Here is a 21859-nt window from a genome sequence, read left to right as displayed (position 1 = left end):
CACTGTGTGTTTTATTGGATGTGCGTGTTAAGTAGCTGCTTTACACATAAGCCCCTGGCCGCCTTCCTGCTCGAGCCGTGCTACCCCCCGGAGAACTGGCGGTCCCAGTTCTTACAGAAGGGTATGGCCAGAAGTGGGTCCTGTGCTCGCTACGCCACAAGATTCAAGCTAGCTTGACTGATGAGGGGTGTTACCCCAAAACCTGTCCCATAATGCTTGTTTCTGGTCTAGGGAGGACCTGGCTTGGCAGTTCAGGCTGGACTGTTCCTATGGGGAGGGTGCATATGGCTGAGTCTAAACTGGACTAACATGCAAATAAAATGGATTTAACCCAGATCTTTAACTGGGGGTAAATGTTTGATTAATTCAGCATTCCGTCCATCATTGTTTTTTTGCATTTCTTTTTTGTAAAATGCTAGTTGTGACATATTTTATATCACTGATAATCTCACCTGGAATAAGAAAGGAAATATATGTTATTTACCTCTGGTCTGTTTGCTAAATAATTAATTACTCCAAATTTTCTGTTGAAAACAACAATGCTAAACACTTAAGAAAACACCCAAAACCATAATCATGTAAAGCAAGTCAAAACTAAACTGAAGCATTCTAAGATAAATGATGAGCCTGTACAGCAGATCCTTCACCTTTGTCCTATGGCAATGGACCTGTCAAACAGAGGTCCAGTGGGATGCAAGACTGGTTACAAATTTAGGCAAACAGAATGACATGCTATGATACCCATCAATTCCCATCTAAGATGAGATGCATGAAATGGGGCAATGGTAGCAGGGTCCCTCCAAAGACTTTATGACAATGCCCTTCCAAACGACTGCTGTAGACACGGCGATAAGGAAGTTCAGTGCACTGATCTAGGGCCCAGTAAAGCTACAAGTTCACCAAATCTACTTCATAGGAAAGACGCTATTCTCTCTGACACATGCAGCTACAAGTAGTGGAACAAATAAGGAGCATTCTTAAGCATGATACATTTAAAGAAGCAAGTTCATTCACTCCCAGTATAATCATTTTGGAACCATCCTCAAAAAAGAAAAAGACACACGAGAAAGGTATGTGTTGTTCATCCTAGAGTTAATGGACTATGTCACCGGGTGCCCTGTGGCTGTAGTCCCGAGCTCAATCAACGTCAAGTCAATAGCTGAGGCATTTTCCAGGGTACAATTCCATAGGGTTGTTCGTTCTGACCAGGAGACTCCGTTCACAACCAATGTGTTATTTAGCCTTTGACACCTTGGTGGGGTGGAATGACACCCAAGCGATTGATACCACCCAGAGTCAAACTGACTGTGAGAAGTTAGATGGCAGCCTTAACCCCTTCCATGCGGCCGCGATTCCCCTGCTGTGCTGTACACAAACGAACAGGGCGGGGCCGTGACGTACCCCAGCCGTCATCAGCACACGAGCTCCGTAGTGCATGACGGCTGGGGTTCGTCATCAGCATGGAAGGGGTTAAAACAAACTTAGAGTATTTGATGGAAAACATGGGAGGGGCTCAGAGAAATATCTCCTCTATCTCGTTTGTGCCTAAAGGGAGGTGCCACAAGAGTCCATTGAGTGTAAGGTACCCCAACCATGTAAACCAGAATGCACACATTGAGCACTATGGGTTGAATAGTAGGGAAAGACTCTGAGTTTGTGTTCTTGCCCATGGATACCACAAGAAGGCACAACAGTAGCTGAAGGATTATGTTGACTGTCATGCTAATTGCAACTCCTATAAAGAGAGGTAGGTGGCCATACTGCTAATCCTATTGGTTTCTTTGAGTAAAAGACCATGCTCTTTGACATGAAAAATGCCCCAACGTCTTTCCAGAGGCAATTGACGGGGAGTAGGCTGGGGTGGAAGCGTCTGACCTGACCTACCCAAATGGCACTGGCCTCTTCAGTTTTGTCTGAAAGTCTAACCTTGGGCGCCTTAAGTTTATGTTGATCAGAATGAGATATGTAAGACGTCGGTGAAAGCAGGGAATGGACAGGTTACTTTGGACAAGGCCCCTGAACTGGGCCATCCGTAAAGTCAATGCCAGTGAACCCCTGTGCGGCTGGGACTGTGTCCTAGGCCCAGAAATATATTTGTGTAATCTTTGACATTGCCAAATTTTGCAGGGATTACACCACCGACTTCAATCAGCCAATAGATTGCTTGAAAATAGTATGACACATTTTCTGTTGCTGTGCATAGTTATATTGAGACCAAGAAGAATTAGTTGAAATCTTTAGCTCTGTTAATAGGCATTTTGCTCTTCCTGGAGCTTACATAAGGAATAAATAAGATTTAGAGCCCGATTTATATCTTGGTGATATAGATACTCCGTCGTGATGGTGACCGAGTATTTCTACTGCCAAGATATTGGTCTGCCTGCCAAATGTAGATGCGGGCGGACCTTAGGATTAATCATGGTGGAGCCTACTTTGTCTCCGTCGTGATTAAACCTTTTGGACAGTCCTGCGGAGTAAAGGCCGTCTGAGGCAGACCTCTTATTCCACCCAGACCTCTTATTCCACCCAACAAATTTAGATGGGCATAATTAGAGGTCAGTTTTCAATGCCCGTCACCGCCAGGAAAACCGGTAAGGGGCAGGGAAAACTGCCAAATCCTCCCCTCACCAAGGGGAACACTTTTTTATTTTCTAAAAGAAAATCCAGCTTCAGGATTTTGTAAGTTTTGTGCTGGGCTCCATCATGCTCACAAATCCCTGCACCAAACTGTAAGCAGCATTGATAGGAGCTGCTGTGATGGCGGTTCCTGCCAATGCTTTTGAAATGACCACTGGTTTGGCGGTCATTTCTAAATTTGACAGGAAGAGTAATGTCGGTCTGGTAGATGGTAAGTCCTCCTCCAGGCCAACGGAGATTGCTCCGTCCGCCAATAATTGAATTGGGGCCTTAGTTATACTATCACTGGCATTTGAGTCTGTGAATTTGCATCCTTGGCCCTATCTAATAATTTCAAGAGTAAGTGCAATTACAGTATGTTGGTGCAGTTGCTGAAAGCATTTCTTGAGTCCAGTTCCCCTCAACTGCAAGTGAAACTGCCTTAAAAAGAAATTGGAGTAGAATCTGGCATGTCAGAAAAGTTTGAAGCTCCCACAAGGAGGTCTGTGATAGACTCCCGCCCTGAACAGTCTTAACAACATTAAGACATTCACCTTTCAGAAAGATGCCTTCGATGTTGGGAAGTGCTGTACAGCCAAAGGGTTAGTGATGGAAAAGGACAGATCCTATGTGTACCACTCTAAAAAACTTTTGCCTATTCACAGACGTTTTAAGGCATGAGCAAAGTGGACAATTGCCTAGGGCCTCCATCTTCAAGGGTCCCCTTGAGAAGGTAAATGCTTTCTCCATTTGACCTCAGTCTCTTCTACCTTTACCTTTATCTCTGACTCTATCTCTATCTTCCTATTCAGGTTTGCAGAGGCACAGGCTGTTCCACTCCAAGGCTGACCTGGTCTGTATGTTAATGTTTCGCGTGAAATCTGATGCCATTTGTTGTCTGGAGGTGCATGTTGCAGCATCTCTATGTGATTGTCACCATATTTGTGCCTGTGATCTTTAATTGTTATTTTTGTGATTCTGAAATTGTTGGGCATCATGCAGACTTAAAGCAGTAACATTTGAGTAATACAATTCAAAATTGTTCTGAACCGGAGCCTTCAAAATAAGTCTTTCCCATGGCCCCCAAAATCCTTAAGATAACATTGTGCTTATGGAGAAAATGTGGTCTCTGGCGAGAAAGAGGTCCAGGCCATGCTTTGGACCTGGAAGCGACTGTAGCGTTAAATCTAGCTTCATTATTCAGACCAAACACATTCTTATGTTTACGCTCACCGGGGGATGCTGGTGGGCAGCTTTTGAGGGAGGTTTTTGCATTCATTGCATGACCCAGTGTGGTGGGACCATGAATCCCAATGCTGATGTTTGTCACAGATCGCAGTAAACATGCCCCTAGAGAGTTGAGGTGTTTCTGCACCCGCCACTGCTCAGTTGCCTTCAGCCTGGGGGAGGTGTGATAATACAGCAACGGAGAGCGTGATCTGAAACCACAGACATCCCCTCTGCCTGAGGGGCAGTTTTGTTTGTAAAATAGCCTCTTTTGAACGTGTTTTTCCTCTGAATACCTGCATGGTGCCTTGCTGCAAATGTTTATTGAATATTTACTGTATTGTTATAGGATGAGATACATGGTCACCCTTGGAGTGGTGAGCTTCACATAAATAGATTTGGGGCCCAGCTCGAAGAGTTGTGCATGAAAGTCGTGGTTGGCCTGCTGCTGGTAACTCTCTTCTCTATCCATGGTTGATGGTAGATGATTGTGGTCTGACATTGCTTGATCAGGCGGAGTTTCATCCGGGTTAGTCTATCCTCAATGTACCCTTTTTTCTTTGTACATAGTCTGACCATAAATCTTGTCACTTGAGGGGTTAAAATGGTTGTTGGCCAGGCATTATGTCTATGCCAAGACTATGTGCCTTTGCCACATGTCGAAGAGGCCACTCTTCTCTCAGAACCCCTTAATGTCTGAGGAAGACAAATGACCACCCAGGAATGTAAGCAGTGTCCCACCAATTCCAAGCCAGGGTTGTTTTCATGCCCTTTGACTCACTGAACCCAAGGATGCAAGCTCAGGGAAAATTCCTGGGGTGTGAGTTCCACTGAGTGCTTCGAAGCCTGCCTTTGCTTATCTGGGAATGAAGTAAATCACACCCTTGTTGCCAAATCTTGGCGGTGGTAAAGGGGACGATGCTGTATCAAGATCCAAGTATATCTCTTTTCCACCACCATGTCAATTGGGGACCTGCTCTGCCTTGGGAAAGCAAGTTTGCTTGAGGATGGATGAGAACTATTGTGTATTGTATCGTCCTGGCCTGACTTGAAAGCCTATCTATGAGATGTCATTTATTGACACTTTTTGATGTGATTTCTAGGCAATTATTAATTCCCTTGATGAGGGGATCTCCATTGATTTTCATAACACTGAATTGACCAACCCACATGCGGCAGTCTGGAGCGCTTCTTACTATATGTTGCTAAAACAAATATTTCTTTAGAAAAGTAAATTTGTGAAAAGGAAAACACTTTTTTTGGCAGCCTATTGTAGTCTTTATTCCTTATTTTCTGTGTATTTTCTTTTATAAAGAAGCCAATTTTATTTTTTTTAAACAATTTCACAAAACTTTTTAAAGGAAGTATTGACATGAAACAGGTCTATGTAGCTAAATCAGTTGCAGCCTATCAAGGCTGGAAAACAGACACTGTTCCTTTAAGGAAGCAAACTCCACCAGTATCCCCATCATGCCTTGCCCCTGGAATTTGTTCCAGTTCTTTCTTCCTGGCTTATGTCACCAGGATACTGGAACAATGAACTCAGCCTTTTTGTTTTTTTTTTACATTGGAAACCCTTTTAAAACCTTCATTTATTGATTGACTCAATTTCTTTTGAGTCAAGGAGTTTTTCCTTTTGTCTTCCTGATAGGAAAGTAACATTTTTCTACACAAAATGTTAGCTCTTTTCAAAAGGTGTCCCTCCTTTGGGTGAAAGAAAGCCCAGACAGACCCTCTTGCAGTCAGTATTGTTTGTCTACCTGGAGACATCTTCCAGAGAACTGCTCCCACAACAAACATAAGCCAAGACGGACAAGACAAGACAACGTAAAAATCCCCCTTCATGGCTGCAGAAGGACCAACAGAGAAGCCTGGCTTTGACCTCTGAAACATGTAAGTGAGGAGAAGGGGATCCCTCTATCACACACCCTCCCTCTCACTCTAAAGACTCCTGAAGAGCAAGATTTAAAAAGAGACTGCTTGTCACCAAATAGCGCTCCTGGTCGCCCTCTAATCTATGATTTTGGGGATTGGTACAGCAGCAGTTGTTCGCAGTAGATGATATGCTTGCTTTCAAAACATTGATTGGTGTCCAAATATGGATTGACGGCAAAGCATCACCCAACGAATGACACAGAATCAAGCAGATACCTTCATCTGTTAGCATCATTTGTTCATACATCAAAAAGAGAGAGGCCTGAGATTTCAGGCTTGGAATACTTGAGAGTATATTCTGTGAACTATTTAGTGGTTAGTCTCTCTTCGTCACATAGAGAGAAAGTATAGCCTTATAGCTACCATTAGCCCTGGCGCCTATCAGTCCAGCACCTCCGTCTCCAGTAATACTTGCTATCCTTCAACTATAGCTTCCGAAGCCAGTGAGAGCTACTCTGGCAAGATCAGGGTCTCCAAGATCAAAGTCACCAAGACATAGGTCACCCTCCTCAGAGGCATCGCTCTTCATGTTCAAGAGACCATTCCAGGTAGTTCAGACAAACCAGAAGCCATTTCTCACATCGGATATGTAGATTTTCTATAAGTGATTTGCCATAATCAGTACAAAGGTACTCCCTAATTTACCAACTCACCACATTCTGAGTTTCTGCGTTAAAAAACACTAAAACCTTTATTGATGTTTTTCTGAGTGTGGCTGCCAAGTTAAACATTCTGCCTACACCATTGGCACCTACGGTCAGTCATCTTTTAGACCTTACATCATTTATCAGTAAACCTTGATACATTTACTTCCCCTGGTCATAGGTCTTTTAGAGCCATCAATTCAATGTTTTCTTACTCCTGCTTCAACCAAGTCTCTTCTGGCCAGGTTGTTAAAAAGTGCAAGTCACCAAAGCAGGATCCTCTTTACCGTTGTTCTAATCTTTCATCATACGCTGTCATAGTGTTAGCTGCTAGAATGCACCCGTGCTACGACTCCTTTTCCCACTATACCTCTGGGGAGGGACAGTAAGAAATTGCATACATTCGGGAGAAAAGTTTGTGGAACTTCAGCAACAGTAATGAGTCCTACCTCCTAAATAGGCAAATATCACAGATCCTTATGGGATACGCTGCAGCGCATAAAGGAGAAACTCCCGCCGTGGAGATAATGAACATTTCCAGGCGGTAATAAGTGAGAGGATGGTAGTATCAATCCAGATCATCAGTGCTGGTGCTGATTCATTGGGCGTGGCCTCTCATGGCTACTGTCACAGTCGTGCCTTGGAGCGCACTCCTGGATCTGCTTCACTGGCCTTAAACCCTAGGCTCAGCAAAGGCTTTTAAACCTTCCTCTTCTGGACACACACTGGTTGACTTCTCATGCTGATGAGGAAATGCTGTGTATGCACAAGGTATCAGAAACTTAGTAGTTGTTCTGAATAAATTAGGTCTACCTGGAAAGCACACAAAATCAACATCAACTCCAGTTCAATCCACCCGCTGCCTGGAAGCAGGGTTTGACACTCAGGCGACAAAAGTGTATCCTTCAGAGGAAAGACTGTCTTCTGTTTGCCTCACTCATCAGAGTCTTCAGAAGACATCCTAAGTTATAACGTGGCACTCTCATCTCTGTAGGATGCCGTGTCTTTCAGTATATTTTCATTTCCTCATTATCAGTTTAGCAAGCCCACCCTCTCCAACGGTGCGTTGAGGATAAATAGAATCACTTTTCAGACATCTTGGAATACTGGTTAGTTCAGTTGTCATAGCAAACATTCCCATTCCAGAATTACACACATTAAGAAATGTTTTGACTCTGAGGGGGTCAAGTTTACTATTCCCACTCTCAATCAACATTAGGGAAAGAGGTCAGACTCTGTGATTCCAATCCTAACTATACAATGGGAAACTGTTGTACTAATAGAGGGCTGATTTACTATACCCACCCCAGAATTATTCACATTGGGAAAATTGTTGGACTCTGGGTGGACAGATTTAATATTCCTTCTCCAGACTAAACTAAATTACAGAAAGCATTGGAATTTGATGGAGTCAGATTTATTGTTCCCACTCCAACCTTAATCACATTGGGGAAATTACTTAAGTATAAAATAATTTAAAATGTAAATTTTAAACATAAATTTAGAATGTTAATAAATATATTTTAGTTTTTATTCTAAAACATGTATAAATTATTATTCATAAAACATTTTAACAACATTAAAAAATATCTGCTTTCAAATTAAATATTACAAGCAATACAAATATAAATAATAAACATTTTAGTTTGTGAGTTAATTAAAAACTTCACGACAATTCACATTTTATTACATTTAATGTTTTACAAATATTAAAAAACACGAACATTATCCTCAAAAATAAATTTCTTTAAATAAAAAACACAATTTTTCAAAAATATAATCTTTTTTTTTTACAAAAACTGTTCGCTTTAAATGTACACAACCCACCCAAAAAATAGAAAAACTTGAAATAAATTCTAAAAATCATAAAAAAATTAAAACACAAATATTACAAGTATAAACATTTAAAACCTGTTTTAAAAACATTACCCAACTCAAAACCCTATAAAACCTAACAACTCAAAACTAGCAATAGTAGTCATTCATACAAATCAATCAATAAATAATATAATACTGAAAAATAACAAACAAAATACAATTACATACCAAACAAATATAAAAAATTCCAAAGAAAGTACACACCAAAAGAATTATCAAATTATTTTACAAAACTAAATGATAAAGTAAACATTTTTAATAAAGAAATAAACAATATTTTAAAACACCCCCCAACCAATACTGCCACAAAAATCCAGCAACCAGAAATAATAAATGGTAAATGTGAAGAAAAAAAACATAAAATAAAAAAACGAAAACAATAATAAAAACATTAAATAAGCATAATATTAATAAACAAAAATCATTAAAAAATACAAATTTGGACAACCAAAATACTCAATATTTAAAAAACTATATAAAACGTTAACATTATTTAAAAAAAATACATTAACACTATACACAATTTAAAACCACTACCCACACAAACCCATTACATAACCCAACAACCTGGAAAAATATATTTTTTCCTTCTTAAAATCAAAAAGACATTCAAAATTGCATAAATTATATAAAATATAAATATATTAAATGTAGAAGAAACAATATCATAGATTTAAAAATATGTATACTTTGTAAACAAAATACACTACTAAAACAATAGTAAATATAACAGTATTTAAGTAATAGAGACGTTAAACTCCAATATTATTGTTAAAAATAAACCATCAATATTCTGTTCCTCGATATACTGCTGCCCACAATATTCAGATGTTGGTGTTTAGTTCCATCGATATCCTGCCATCAATATTAAGGATCCACATATTCTGTGACAGCCATCGCTTTGGTGTTGACTGAGAGCAGAGGTGTAAGTAAACTTAGTTTTGGTTTATTTACATAAGATTCTCTGAACTAGGATGTGACAATGTGCAGTATAACTGAAGGGCCTGGTCTAAGAAAACACCTTCAAGAAGAGCCTAGTATTACCTGGATTAGCTCTTAGGCATAGGTGTGAATAGAATAAACTGCATCTCTGACTGGATGGCAGAGGTCTGTCCTTCATTGGTTTCTGGTTTAGCTGACAACACCAATAGTGTTAGAAAATGTTAGCCTTCCTCTACTATGTTTGTAATTACAAAGGACAAAATACAAGATGCCTCCAGGAAGCTCCGCTGGTTATTATCAGTCCTCTCGTTGAGACGAAAGCCTCCATCTTCAAGAAAAAGGACACAGCAACGAGCTTTCTCTTTTACTGTGCATTATTTGGCTGACGTCTAATCACAAAAAATGTAGGACTCCAACCAATCAGCAGCAAGACCCAGGCTGTCCGTTCTACTTCAACAACACCATTGGCTAGGGCAGTGACAATGTGCTCCATGATCCAAATAGTGCAGGACTTTTGTGGCTGTCCTTCAGAAAATCATGAGATTGCATTGTACACTCAACCATTTGGCGGCCTATGCCTCCGAGGTGCAATCATTTGTGTGCTATATCGCCACAATGCCTTCCAGTTTTATACTGTTTTTTCATGCGTTGCTTTTATTTTTTTAACCAGTGCTATTATTGGTAGAATAAATTGTTTTTCATTTCTCAAGGCAGGATCTTTCAAGCAGGGTTTAGAAAGGGTATCATTGGTGCAAATGCGAGCATAGAAAATGGGATCCTACCAATTGGTTGAGTAGTAGAAGACAGCCATATTTGGGGGACAGTTAGCCCTCAGGCCTTGAACCCTCGTGCCCAGTGATAGCTACTGCCATGCCTTTAAGCGTGGGAAACACATTCTCCATGCAGATTAATGATGGAGCCTAGATCACACAAGCAGTTCTATCAAGGCTAATAACTGTGACGCAATGATGTCACTATGCAACAAGAAGTGATGCCACAAGAAGTCAATCCCTCTCCCTGCCAGTTTTTCAGTCAATGCTGACATATAACCGCAGACGCGTAAATTAGATATGCATGCAAGTGGACTAAGTTGTGTTGCCTGGATAATTGGCGGGATGAGAGTCAGTAGTACCTTGAGGAACCACTGCTAGCTCCCACACATGCATCACTGCTAGCTCCCACACATGCATCCCTGGAAGACCGGGTCCAGACGATCGCTGTTTTGCCTCCTTTCCGTCACAGCCGTAGAAATGTTAGGTGCGTAGACTGATCAAATCCCTTACTCCAAAAACTGGTGTTTGAAGTGACATATAAAAAAGCAAGTCAGTATTAAATATATTGTTGTGGTCAAATGTGTGGGACTTCCTTTACACTCTTAGGAAAGGAAATATTTAAATACTGTAGGCGTACTTTGAGTTACACAAGCAAACGCGAAAATGAACCAAGACCCACTTCAGTGCTGTTTGGACATCACACTTGACCCTCCACAGACATAATTGGGGTTTAGTGGAGTGCTTGGGGGCTTGGACAGTATGGCCAACCGTGCATAAACAACCCAAATTAGTGGGAGATAAGGGGTTGGTAAGGTAGCAGGTCTTATATGGATAATAAAAATAGACACAGAGGGGGTCATTAGGATGGCGGGCGGACTTTGCCCGCCCACCATCCTCGTGGTAATCGGGACCGCCTGCCATAAGGGCGGGGGTCCCGTGGGGAGTATTAGGATGTGCCCGCCACAGTGGTGGGCACATCCTGTATTTTTAGCATTGTGGTGGGCGGTGCTCTCTGCACCGCCCGCCACAGTGCTAAAAAAGCATTTCAGCATTTGCATAATCAAAGCAGCAGGCACCGCGCGGTGCCTGCCGCTTTGATTATGCTAATGCAGGGGGGATACCACAGGTACCCCCCGTGTGCACCCTGTACTTTCCTTCACTCTGGGGGCCCGCACTGGGCCCCCAGAGTGAAGTCCGCCTGCCTTTCCGTGGCGGCATTGCCGCCACGGAAATGCAACTACAGACGCCCATCCAAATATGGCTGGCGGTGTCTGATAGACACCGCCACCATAGGAACCCTTTTCCGCCCCGGCCGCAAGGCGACCGGGGCGGAAAAGTGGCGGGCGGGCATTTATGTCGGGCGGATCGCCACCGCCACAATGGCGGTGGCGATCCGCCCGACATTGTAATGGACCCCAGAGTTTTTCTCTCAAATCTTTATTCGATCCATATACAAACAGATCACAAAAGCACAAATTCATTAATCAATTAGCAATGAGTCAATAAAATAAAAATCCATCAGAAGTTTAAAAAAATTAAAATAAAAGATAAGAAAAGAAATACCTCGTTTTACTTTTTAAGTGCCTTAATAAAACCAGAATCATCTGTACAATACAAACACTGAGTATTAAAATTCATAGTTATATATGGTCATCAGTCAAGCACCAGCAGGGTTCATGGTTTGGTGCTCAGTGGACAGACCAGGACTGTAAAATATCCTCAATAGGGTGAGGATACTAAAGAGACCCATTTGTGGCTACAATTGTTAATTTCCTCTATAATAATATATGGAAAAGATGCATGTAATGCATAAACATACTTTGCAGTGTACTTTTCACATTTCTCAGTGGGAAATATATATAGTTTTTGTGGTCGCAACTCTTGTAGTTATCATCCCGCTTCAGAACATTAATGAAAATTGAACATTATCACAAACCTCCAATTTTTAGGGGTGGGGGGGTGGGGGAGCATGCTTGAGGCCCATAGCAGTGGCGTAACAAAGGCCTCTGCAGCCCCTGCTGTGCAGGGGGGGGGGGGGCAGCCTTACCCATACTGGAGGTGGGGGGGGCTCAGCCTCTACTGATGTGAGTGTGAGGGGCCCCTTCAGCATATGTTGCAGGGGGGGCTCACATTTTGTTCTGCTAATGGCCCATAGAACATTTTCTTTAATATGCCCAACAGAAGCCTCTTTGATGGCAACTTGATGAATAACAGATGTTAATATTTGATATTTGATATTTATGTGCATTTGTATAGCGCTAACGTTCGCTCCCAAGGGGGCATCATGGCGCTGAGCAAGCTGCGGAGAATAACAGGAGGATGGATTTGGAACGGAGGAGACTAGATGGCTGACAGGACAGAGGAGTCTAGCTGTTGGTAGACCCATGTCTTGAGAAGTTTTCTAAAGTTGTTTTCGTTATCTACAGATCTGAGACTGACAGGCAAATTGTTCCAGGCTTTGGCGGCCAGAACATTGAAGGATTTCCCACCCTTGGTCTTATATTTAAATCTGGGGATTAGGACCAGATTTGTCCCAGAAGATCTCAAACAGCGCGGGGGGTTGTAGCGCATGAAACGCTTTGCAAAGTAGCGGGGCCCTGTATTTTGCATTGTTTTGAAAACTGTAAGTAGTAGTTTAAAGAGAATTCTTTTATGCAATGGCATCCAATGCAGCGAATTTAGTGCTGCGGACGCTGATGACCTTCTGGGGAGTTGTAAGACTAGTCGTTAAGGACAATAGTCTAGCAATGTACAGGTTCTTTTTTTTTTTTTTTTGTTTTTTGTTTAAAAACTTTTATTGAGCAACAAAAGCATGGTTACAGAAATGGGCCTACAACCGCACGGGCTGGCCGCTAAGATCGACTCACAATGTGATAAAACCAATGTTCGCCACTCCGGCGGTCAGGCACAAACCGGATACAAGATGTCGCCCTCAATATAAACAAGATAAGGCAATTTTCATTTTTAAACACACCAAAAACAACAAACATCAAAAAAGGCGAGTGCGTAGTAAACAGAGTCAGCCCAGAAGGGGGGGGGGAAACCACTAATCAGGAATACGAAATCACAATCAGTAGGATAAGGCAAGGTGGGGGGACAGCGGGGAGGTCAATCAAATCAAAGGACAGTATACGAACTTCAGGAACGCCAGCCTAGGGAGATAAGGTAACATCAGGGGCTTCCACCAGTGGAGGAGCACAAATATCTCCGCGATAGGCGTTCCACTGACACCAGATCTTCGTCCATGCCCTAGGTCTGCCCCTGGCTGTGTAAACAGTCTTTTCGCGGAACATAGACCAGTCCATGTTTTCTTCCCACACAGAGACAGTGGGGGGCCTGTGTGAGCCCCAAAGTTGCGCTATGTCCCGCTTCGCAACCATATACCCCAGGGTCGCCCATCTGGTCTGGGCCACCGAATAGTCGGTAGGTTCCCACACATTCAACAAGCATCTCCGAGCCTCCGGCACCAGGGCAATTCCAGTCACATCAGCCATCACCGCAAGCACCTCAGTCCAATAGGCAGCCACCCTCGGACACTCCCAAACAATGTGAAGAAACGTAGCACTCAACCCACACCCACGCTTGCATAGGCCATCCGGGGAAAAACCCATCGCAACCAAACGAGGACCAGTAACATACACCCGGTGGAGGATCTTGAGCTGGACCAGACGGAGACGGGCAGGAATGGCGACCTCTTTCGGAGAAGATAGTGCCGACTGCCAATCCTCGTCATCCAATTCCAGCCCGTCGCCGACCCATGCCTCTCTAAGTCGAACAAGCAAGTCAGCGCGATTGTGAATCAGCTTCTTATAAATCAAGGAGATAGTGCTATCAGGAAGATGACCATCCAGGATACGATCTTCGAGGGGGGAGGACTCGGGGATGGCGGTACCGGAAGTCAGTACAGAAGTGAGGGCGTGACGGACCTGTAAATATCTAAAAAATTCTCTATCACTCAGGTCATAGTCATTCCGAAGGGCCTCGAAGGACTTCACCGCTCCATTCGCACACACGTCACCCACTCTACAGATTCCAATCATGTCCCAGCGGTCAAACCCCTTCGTCGTCCAGAGACATCCCAGACGCTCAGATGCATAAAGCGGAGTCGCCAGCGTCACTCGTTCATCCCACCCCAAGCTCACATTCGCAGCGCGCCATACACTAACCGCAATCCTGGTCGGTCCCGTAAGATGTCGCCCAGCCGACCTAGAATAAAGCGCCCTATTAAAATCCCCACCCGGCAGTTGGAGTCTGTCCATTTCAAAGGCCGGATCCGGACCCGGGGAATACATTGAGTGGTTAATGGCAGACAGTTGGGTAGCCCAATAATATCTCCTGATATCAGGAAGCGCTATGCCCCCGTCATACCAAGGGATGGTGAGCTTCGCAAGGGCAATACGTGGACGCCCGTCCCAAATCAGTTGCCTTTGTAGACTCTCGATCTCTCGGAAATAAGTAGCGGGGATATCATCATAGGAATTCTGGAGTGCGTAAAGGAAACGCGGCAAGGACATCATCTTGAAAAGGGCGGCTCTGCCCAGCGGCGACAAGGGTAATTTACGCCAGCGAGCCACGTCCAACCTAAGTCTATGAAGCGGGGGAAGGAGATTACGTTCAAATCGGAGCGACGAATCCAGAGTAATAAAAACCCCCAGATATTTGAAACCGGACTGAACAACCTGGATGGGAAACCTATTCGGCAACGGGGGCAAATCACCCGAAATAACATAGACACAGGATTTAGCCCAGTTTATAATCAAACCATAATTTTTGCCAAACGAAGAATGTACAGGTTCTTAAAGGAATTTTTCAATGTCATCGTTTTTTTGCTGGGCAGGTGTGAATAAATATTACTAAACATTATTTTTCCTGTTTTGGGGTGAGAAGCAAGTAGAAATGAATGTGTGGTTTATAAAGAAAGACATACAGGGCACACAGATATTTATTTACATATCTTTTCGAAAAATGATTTTACTGATGTTTGAACAACACCACCGATACTGCGGCATAATGGCAGCAATATCACGGTGGCAATACAAAACGACGTCAGCAGTGTGCGCCCACAGTGTCCCAGATGTGCTGAGAACTAGGGTTTTAGTAGTTTAGGAAATGGTGGCGCTCATGCAAATAAACGGAGGCCAATTGGACATAGGCCTAATGGTTATGGTGCTCACAGGAAAGGGGCGACCCTACTAACCCCTTACTTTGTGGCGGAAAAAGCCAACCACATAAGATAATTGCAACAGTCCTGTGCACACATAAATATCACAGCTCAACAGTGTATGTTACATCCAACCACATCAGAACAACAATAGCTGTAGGGTTCTTGGTTCTTTTAATGTAATACAACAACGAACAGCCAGCCGACAAGTGTTTCGTCAGATTACTCGTGTTGCCGCCAAGATACGGGGTCAGCATTTCTGCCAAGTTACTGATATTGAGAGGCACTTACTCGTGTCACAGGGGACCGTCCATGGATTCTTTTCACGGTCCAAGAATAATTGGATATTGAGACACACATACTTGTGTAAGGGACGCACCTTGGATTTATAATTCCTGCGTTCCAAGAAGAGGATTGGCAGTTGGATTAACTCTACACTTCTGACCCTGTATTGGCGTGTGTAATTTATAATACGTATCAAGCGAGAAATATAATTTGATTTCCCACCCTATAATTCTTTTATGAGGATGCCGGTCGTCAATTTATGACCGTCATCTCGCACTGATTGACAGCGTCTGATACTCTGTTTAAACATTATACTAGAACAATAATCTCTTTTGGAACCCAACCGGGTTGGAATTATCACCGTTACAGGGAGAGTATACTTTTCGTCTGGACAGACTTTGGCCCTGAAGAGTCGGAGATCACGGTTTCTCTGACGAAACACGTGTAGGTTGGCTGTTCGTTGTGGTACTACATTAAAAGAACCAAGAAACCTACAGCGATTGTTGCTCTGATGTGGTTGGATGTAATATACACTGTTGAGCTGTCATATTTATGTGTGCACAGGACTGTTGCAATTGTCCCCTCACCCCACCCTTGCATAATAAGTACAACTACTGTGTGTCTTTGTAATCACACAGTGTTTGCAACGTGAACTCAGTGGGAAGGCGTCCGATGGAAACAGCAAGGCGCTGACCAATGCATGTCATTCCTTCAGTTTCACAGAGTGAGTTCTAGACATCTGCCGGTTCTCTACTTGTGTCCATTGAAAGACATTGTTATGGCAGGTCATTTGTAACCAATGTAAAATACTTATTTGCGAAAATGCATTTATCACATGTTATCTACATTCTGCAGAGGTTTATAATGGCCGCTAATTGATGGATACATTTGTCCTATTTTTTTAGATTGCATATTGTATTGTATTGTATTGTAATTGCATTTATATAGCGCTTACTACCCCTGACGAGGCGTCGAAGTGCTTTTTCGGTGGGTAGCACGCTACTCCGGGACCCACAGAGGATTAGTGTTGAATTAGTATAGTGAAACATGCAAGTACATTTTAAGTGGTGGATATGTTAATCAGTGATTTGGATTTGGAATGATAGCAGAAGGATAGAGGAGGACAAAGGTTTGTATTTATTTATCGCTCGCTTGTTGACGCACGCTATTCAGGGAGCCTATAGAGGATTAGTGGTGAATTAATATGGTGAAATATGAGGTAATTTCAGTGGTGGATACTAGTCTGTTACTTGGAGTGAGAAGGATAGCGGATGGATAAAAGGGGAAGAAAGATTTGCATCCATATAGCACCTGTTACAATCTTATTGGAATATGCTTATTTAAGTCCCATTCCTGTCCCACTTATTTTATTGAGGTTAGGGTGCCCTTGTCAGTAATCACACTGCAGGGTATTGAAGTAAACAACTTACAGAATAGATCCCGTTTCAATTATTGGACGGGTACAGACATACTGGGAAGAGGTATGTAGTCCTTTCTGGAAAATTAATTGCCTCTTGTGACATACCCTGAAGAGGTCCTCAGTATAGATGCAGAAACCTATTGGTTGATTTTTTTCCATTTCAAGCGAAGCTTTTAAAAAATAAGGAATTTGAGGAGCAAGAACCTTTCATTGTACCTTGTGGTTTTCACTGAATGTATAAAAGCTAGAGTGCATCCCCACTCCATCATTAACAAATTAAAAAGTATTTTAATTATTGTTTGAACAAAATTCTACACATGACTTTATGAAGCCACGTTGCCATGCCATTGTTTGATTTCTGGTTAACCCAATCTGTTTTTCTCCATTGAACTTGACATTGCCCATAGTAACCATACATCTCCACTAAAGTGAAGCGGATTCTAGTCTAAAACAGAAACATTTGATAAGTCATAACCTGGACCGTTAAAAGAGCTGTGATGCCATAATAATTGCAGATTGTGCTCTGCACAGCTTCAGAGCGCCTCCCGGGGCTTGGGCCTCTACTGCTGTCAGGCATACTCCATGAAGTGTTTTACTGGTACCTTAAAAGCTCCTCTAGGAATGTGGGCCTCCGCTGCTCTGTATGGAAATATCATTTGCAATTTCATTGGGGTGACGAAGGTTCTAGGAAATTGTAAGATTAAAGCGAGCCTTGTTGGATATCTTTAATACATATTTAAAAAACGTGGGCCCAATTCACAGAACTAACTTAAGACAAAATCCTAAACTTACTACCATTTTGGTATTCACAGAAGGCACTTACTCATTTTGGTATTTAAAGAAGGCACTTACTTATTTTGGTATTCACAGAAGTTAGGAGTCCCAACTTTAGGACTCCTAAATGCCTTCTGTGAACACCGAAGGTCTTAAAGTTAGGATTTTTCTCAGTTTAGGAGTGGTAAAGTAAAGGATATGGAGTCTTGATCCTCTTCCCAGCCTGAACTGCCAGGTAAATTTGCCCAGACCCCAGGTCAGCCTAGTAAGGTCTCATCAGTAAAGTATAGGTTGGCTCTTGTGGCACTCATAGCACAGGGAGGGACCTGGCCTGGCAGTTCAGACTGGTTGTTCCTGTTGGAGCAGGGCAAAGGCTGAGGGTACTCCTGAGGAACCGGAGAGTTTCCCAAACTAAACTAGTAGATAGATGGTGGTTGGTGACCTAGGGATCCTTAATGGACTGTCCTAGAGAAACGTATACATATATTCCGCATGTGGATCAATGCTTGGTGGCCAGTGATGTGAAAGCCGACCGAGAGGTTGAGCAGGATAAGGAGGCATGGGTTATTTTTAGGTCAAAGCCTAGAGCTACGCACATGCGCAGTCTCGCTGGCGAGATTTAGTGTTAACAGGAGGGTTCACTAGCGGGCTTTAAGCCCCACCCTCTTTCCCATTGGCCGGCGGCACCGTTTATACTAAGTGGTGGCCATTCATTGGGAAAGAGCTCTATCTGACGTATTTTTTTCTCTCTTTGAGCCGTCCTACTTGGACTGGCTCACTTGACTTAATCCCGTTGCAAAAGGAATCTTATCTTTATGGGCCCATGTTTTTCAAACACATGGCCCCATAAAGATAAGCTCCGCGTTTGCCTAACGATGCTTTCTTGAGTTAAACCCGCCCTTCTTCCCTTGCGGAAGCCATGCCACATCCCTGCACAGCGGCACCGTGAGACAGGCTGTCTTCGCGCTCCTCCATTCACGGCACAGCGTGCAGACGTGAATTTCCACTGGTAGGCTCCAGGTTGTTTCCCAGTCTCAACTTGTCATGCTGCCGAGTGCATCGATAGTTAAGTCTCCGAACCCGGGTTCGCTAACCGTGTTAAATCTTGATCTGCACTCTCCAAACTACCTTCCTGTGACCTACTACACAGGGTCAGAACCCCTGCCTGAGCTCTGGGTGCCTGTCAGGTTTCCCGTGTTTGGCTCTTGTGCTCACTCGATTGCTCTGGCTTGGCCAATGGCGCTTCTCCCCCCGCCATGGCTCCAGATGTCCCTGCTCTCTCAGTGAGTGAAAGTAGCTGCCGCTGCCGGACCCCGTACCTGCAGCCTCAGCAGCGCCGCCATCTTGGCGTCCCAGGAGCCGAGAGGCGGCAGCAGCAGAGAGACGCGCGAGCCTAGCTCACAGAGAGGGACAAAGCGATACAAAAGGGGATGATGGACGGAGCGTTTGAGCAAATCAAACACTCACCCCCAGTCAACTGATCTGGGTTTAATCCATCACCATTCTTTAGCCCACTCAGCCACCCCATTTCAGACATGGCTATATGCAAATCAGTCTGACCCTGTGCCTCATGGGAACAGTCCAGCCCGAACTGCCAAGTAGAGAGGGACAGGCACCATCTTGGTGTCCAAGGAGCCGAGAGGCGGCAGCAGCAGAGAGACGCGTGAGCCCAGCTCACAGAGAGGGACAGGGCAGGAGCCAAGCGGAGTCGGGATATGCCGTGCCCCTAACCCTAACGGGGACTGAGGTGAGCCTAGACCTGCGTAGCGGGCGGGCTGCGGGGAGATGGCAAAGTCAAGGAAACAGAAGGGGCAAGGGAAGGCCTTGGATTCTCCTCGATCCGGACTTATCGCACTGACGCTGGGCCTCTTCTTAAAGGACTAAATAGGGGGTGGCGTGGCACTCAATATTGTGTTCAAGGGTTCAAAATGTTTAAATTTTTAGGTGCTGACCGGTCTGCTCCCTCTGCCCTGTAGGGAGTTAGTAAAATGCACAACGGGTGCTGTCTGGATTGACAGGTTGGCCAGTCGCACTCTTATGGGAGAGTCACCTCCTAAAAGATCGAAACTGATTTAATCCAATTTCAACATCTGTGTTTCACTCCTTTTTTTTTCATTCAATACTATTGTTGTTTATCATTTTTTTCACTGAATGTCACTCAATATGTTTTTATTAGAAGCCTAATTTAGAACACATGATTATAATCCTTGATAGCATTCAGCTACATTACATTCCTGTATTACATCTACTGTTTACATTGGTTATATGAGTACAATTGACCATTCCAAGATGGCCGCGAGTGTTTTTTACATACAGTGCACATTTACTACCTCACACGCTTTATCTCGAATGGTGCACGAAGTTTAGTAAATAATTATGCTGAATATTTTTCTCCTCACTCGCTGTTTAGAATTGGTCACATTCGGCAGAATAAGTTTACTTCATAATCACTGACGCTTCACGCAGACAAGTACTTACTACGCACGTTATGCGCATGCGCGAAATCACTCTAACCCGTTTGAGGCTGAGAGCGGCGGTTTCGAACTAAGCGTCTTCACCACCCGGTAACCGGTGAGTGTTCACACAGCGACTTTTTACTTTAAGAGCGAGCACACTGCATGTAAACTCTTACCCTTAGCATGATTCACGATGATATTTACAGATCCCGACCACTTGGACTGGAAAACTAACACTCGGATTTAAGGCATGGCACTTAAAGAGTTGCGCGTTCATCTTTAGTTAGGCACAAATTCACGGGGCTTTCACCTCGCGTTCAAACACACATCTTTACCTGGGTTAACTGCTGCACAATTCGGGTTATCTTCACCATTATCACCATTAAGCATTATCGTTATTGTTTCACTGAGCACACCGTCATATGTTTTTTAGCTGTTCCAGGAGAACCATATTGAACGACGATCCACCACCTCCAGCAACAGGTTGCTCGAAGAAGCTGGAACAAGATCACAGCCGACCAGCTCACCGCCTCCCTGAGCCAGCACCCTCCCGCCAACTCAGCGAACCCCAGCCAGGCCGCCGACAACCTCACGAAGTGGATCAGCAACTGCGCGGACGAACTCGCCCCTCTGAGGACCCCGCCCAGCAGATCCTGCAGCAGAAAAACACCATGGTTCACCGACGAACTCAAGTGCTCCAAGAAGAACTGTCGAGCCCTCGAGAAAGCCTGGAGAAGGGAACCAACGACGGACAACATGACCACCCTCAAGCTCGCCACCCGGAAACACCACCAACTGATCCGCGCCACCAAGAAAAATGAATACAAGGACCGGCTGGACAACAACGCACACAACTGCAAGGAACTCTTCAACATCGTGAAAGAGCTCTCCAACCCCAGCGCCGGAAACAACGACATCACCCCGTCGCAAGACCTCTGCAACTCCCTCGCGTCCTACTTCCACAACAAGATCACGGACATACACAACAGCTTCAACAACCAACCAACGCAAGCCACAACCGCAACGACGCCACCCACCACCACCCTCCGCACCTGGACCCCGATCAGCACCGAAGACACCATCCGCACCATGAACTCCATCCATTCCGGATCTCCGACTGACCCCTGCCCTCACCACGTCTTCAACAAAGCCGACGCTGTCCTCGCACCCCACCTGCGGGACATCATCAACACCTCCTTCGACTCCGCCACCTTCCCTGAGAGCTGGAAGCACGCCGAACTCAGCGCTCTCCTCAAGAAACCCACAGCAGACCCCACCGACCTCAAGAACTACCGTCCCATCTCGCTCCTCCCGTTCCCGGCCAAAGTCATCGAGAAGACCGTCAACAAACAGCTGGCCGCCTTCCTCGAGACGAATGGATCCCTCGACCCATCACAGTCCGGCTTCCGAGCGAACCACAGCACCGAGACCGCCCTCATCGCCGCCACCGACGACCTTCGAACTCTGATGGACAACGGAGAAACAGCGGCCCTCATCCTCCTGGACCTCTCCGCGGCTTTCGACACTGTCTGCCACCGCACCCTAGTACAGCGCCTCAGCAACATCGGAATCCAGGAGAAGGCACTGGACTGGATCACCTCCTTCCTCGACGGAAGAACACAAAGAGTCCGCCTACCACCGTACAAGTCAGAGGCCACCAAAGTCATCTGCGGCGTACCCCAAGGATCCTCGCTGAGCCCAACCCTCTTCAACATCTACATGAGCCCCCTCGCGGCCATCGCACGCCA

Source organism: Lissotriton helveticus, chromosome 7 (genome assembly GCF_964261635.1).
Source record: "Lissotriton helveticus chromosome 7, aLisHel1.1, whole genome shotgun sequence".
NCBI classification, from domain to species: Eukaryota; Metazoa; Chordata; class Amphibia; order Caudata; family Salamandridae; genus Lissotriton; species Lissotriton helveticus.
The sequence above is the reverse complement of the archived record's forward strand: the minus strand, read 5'-3'. Positions refer to the sequence as shown.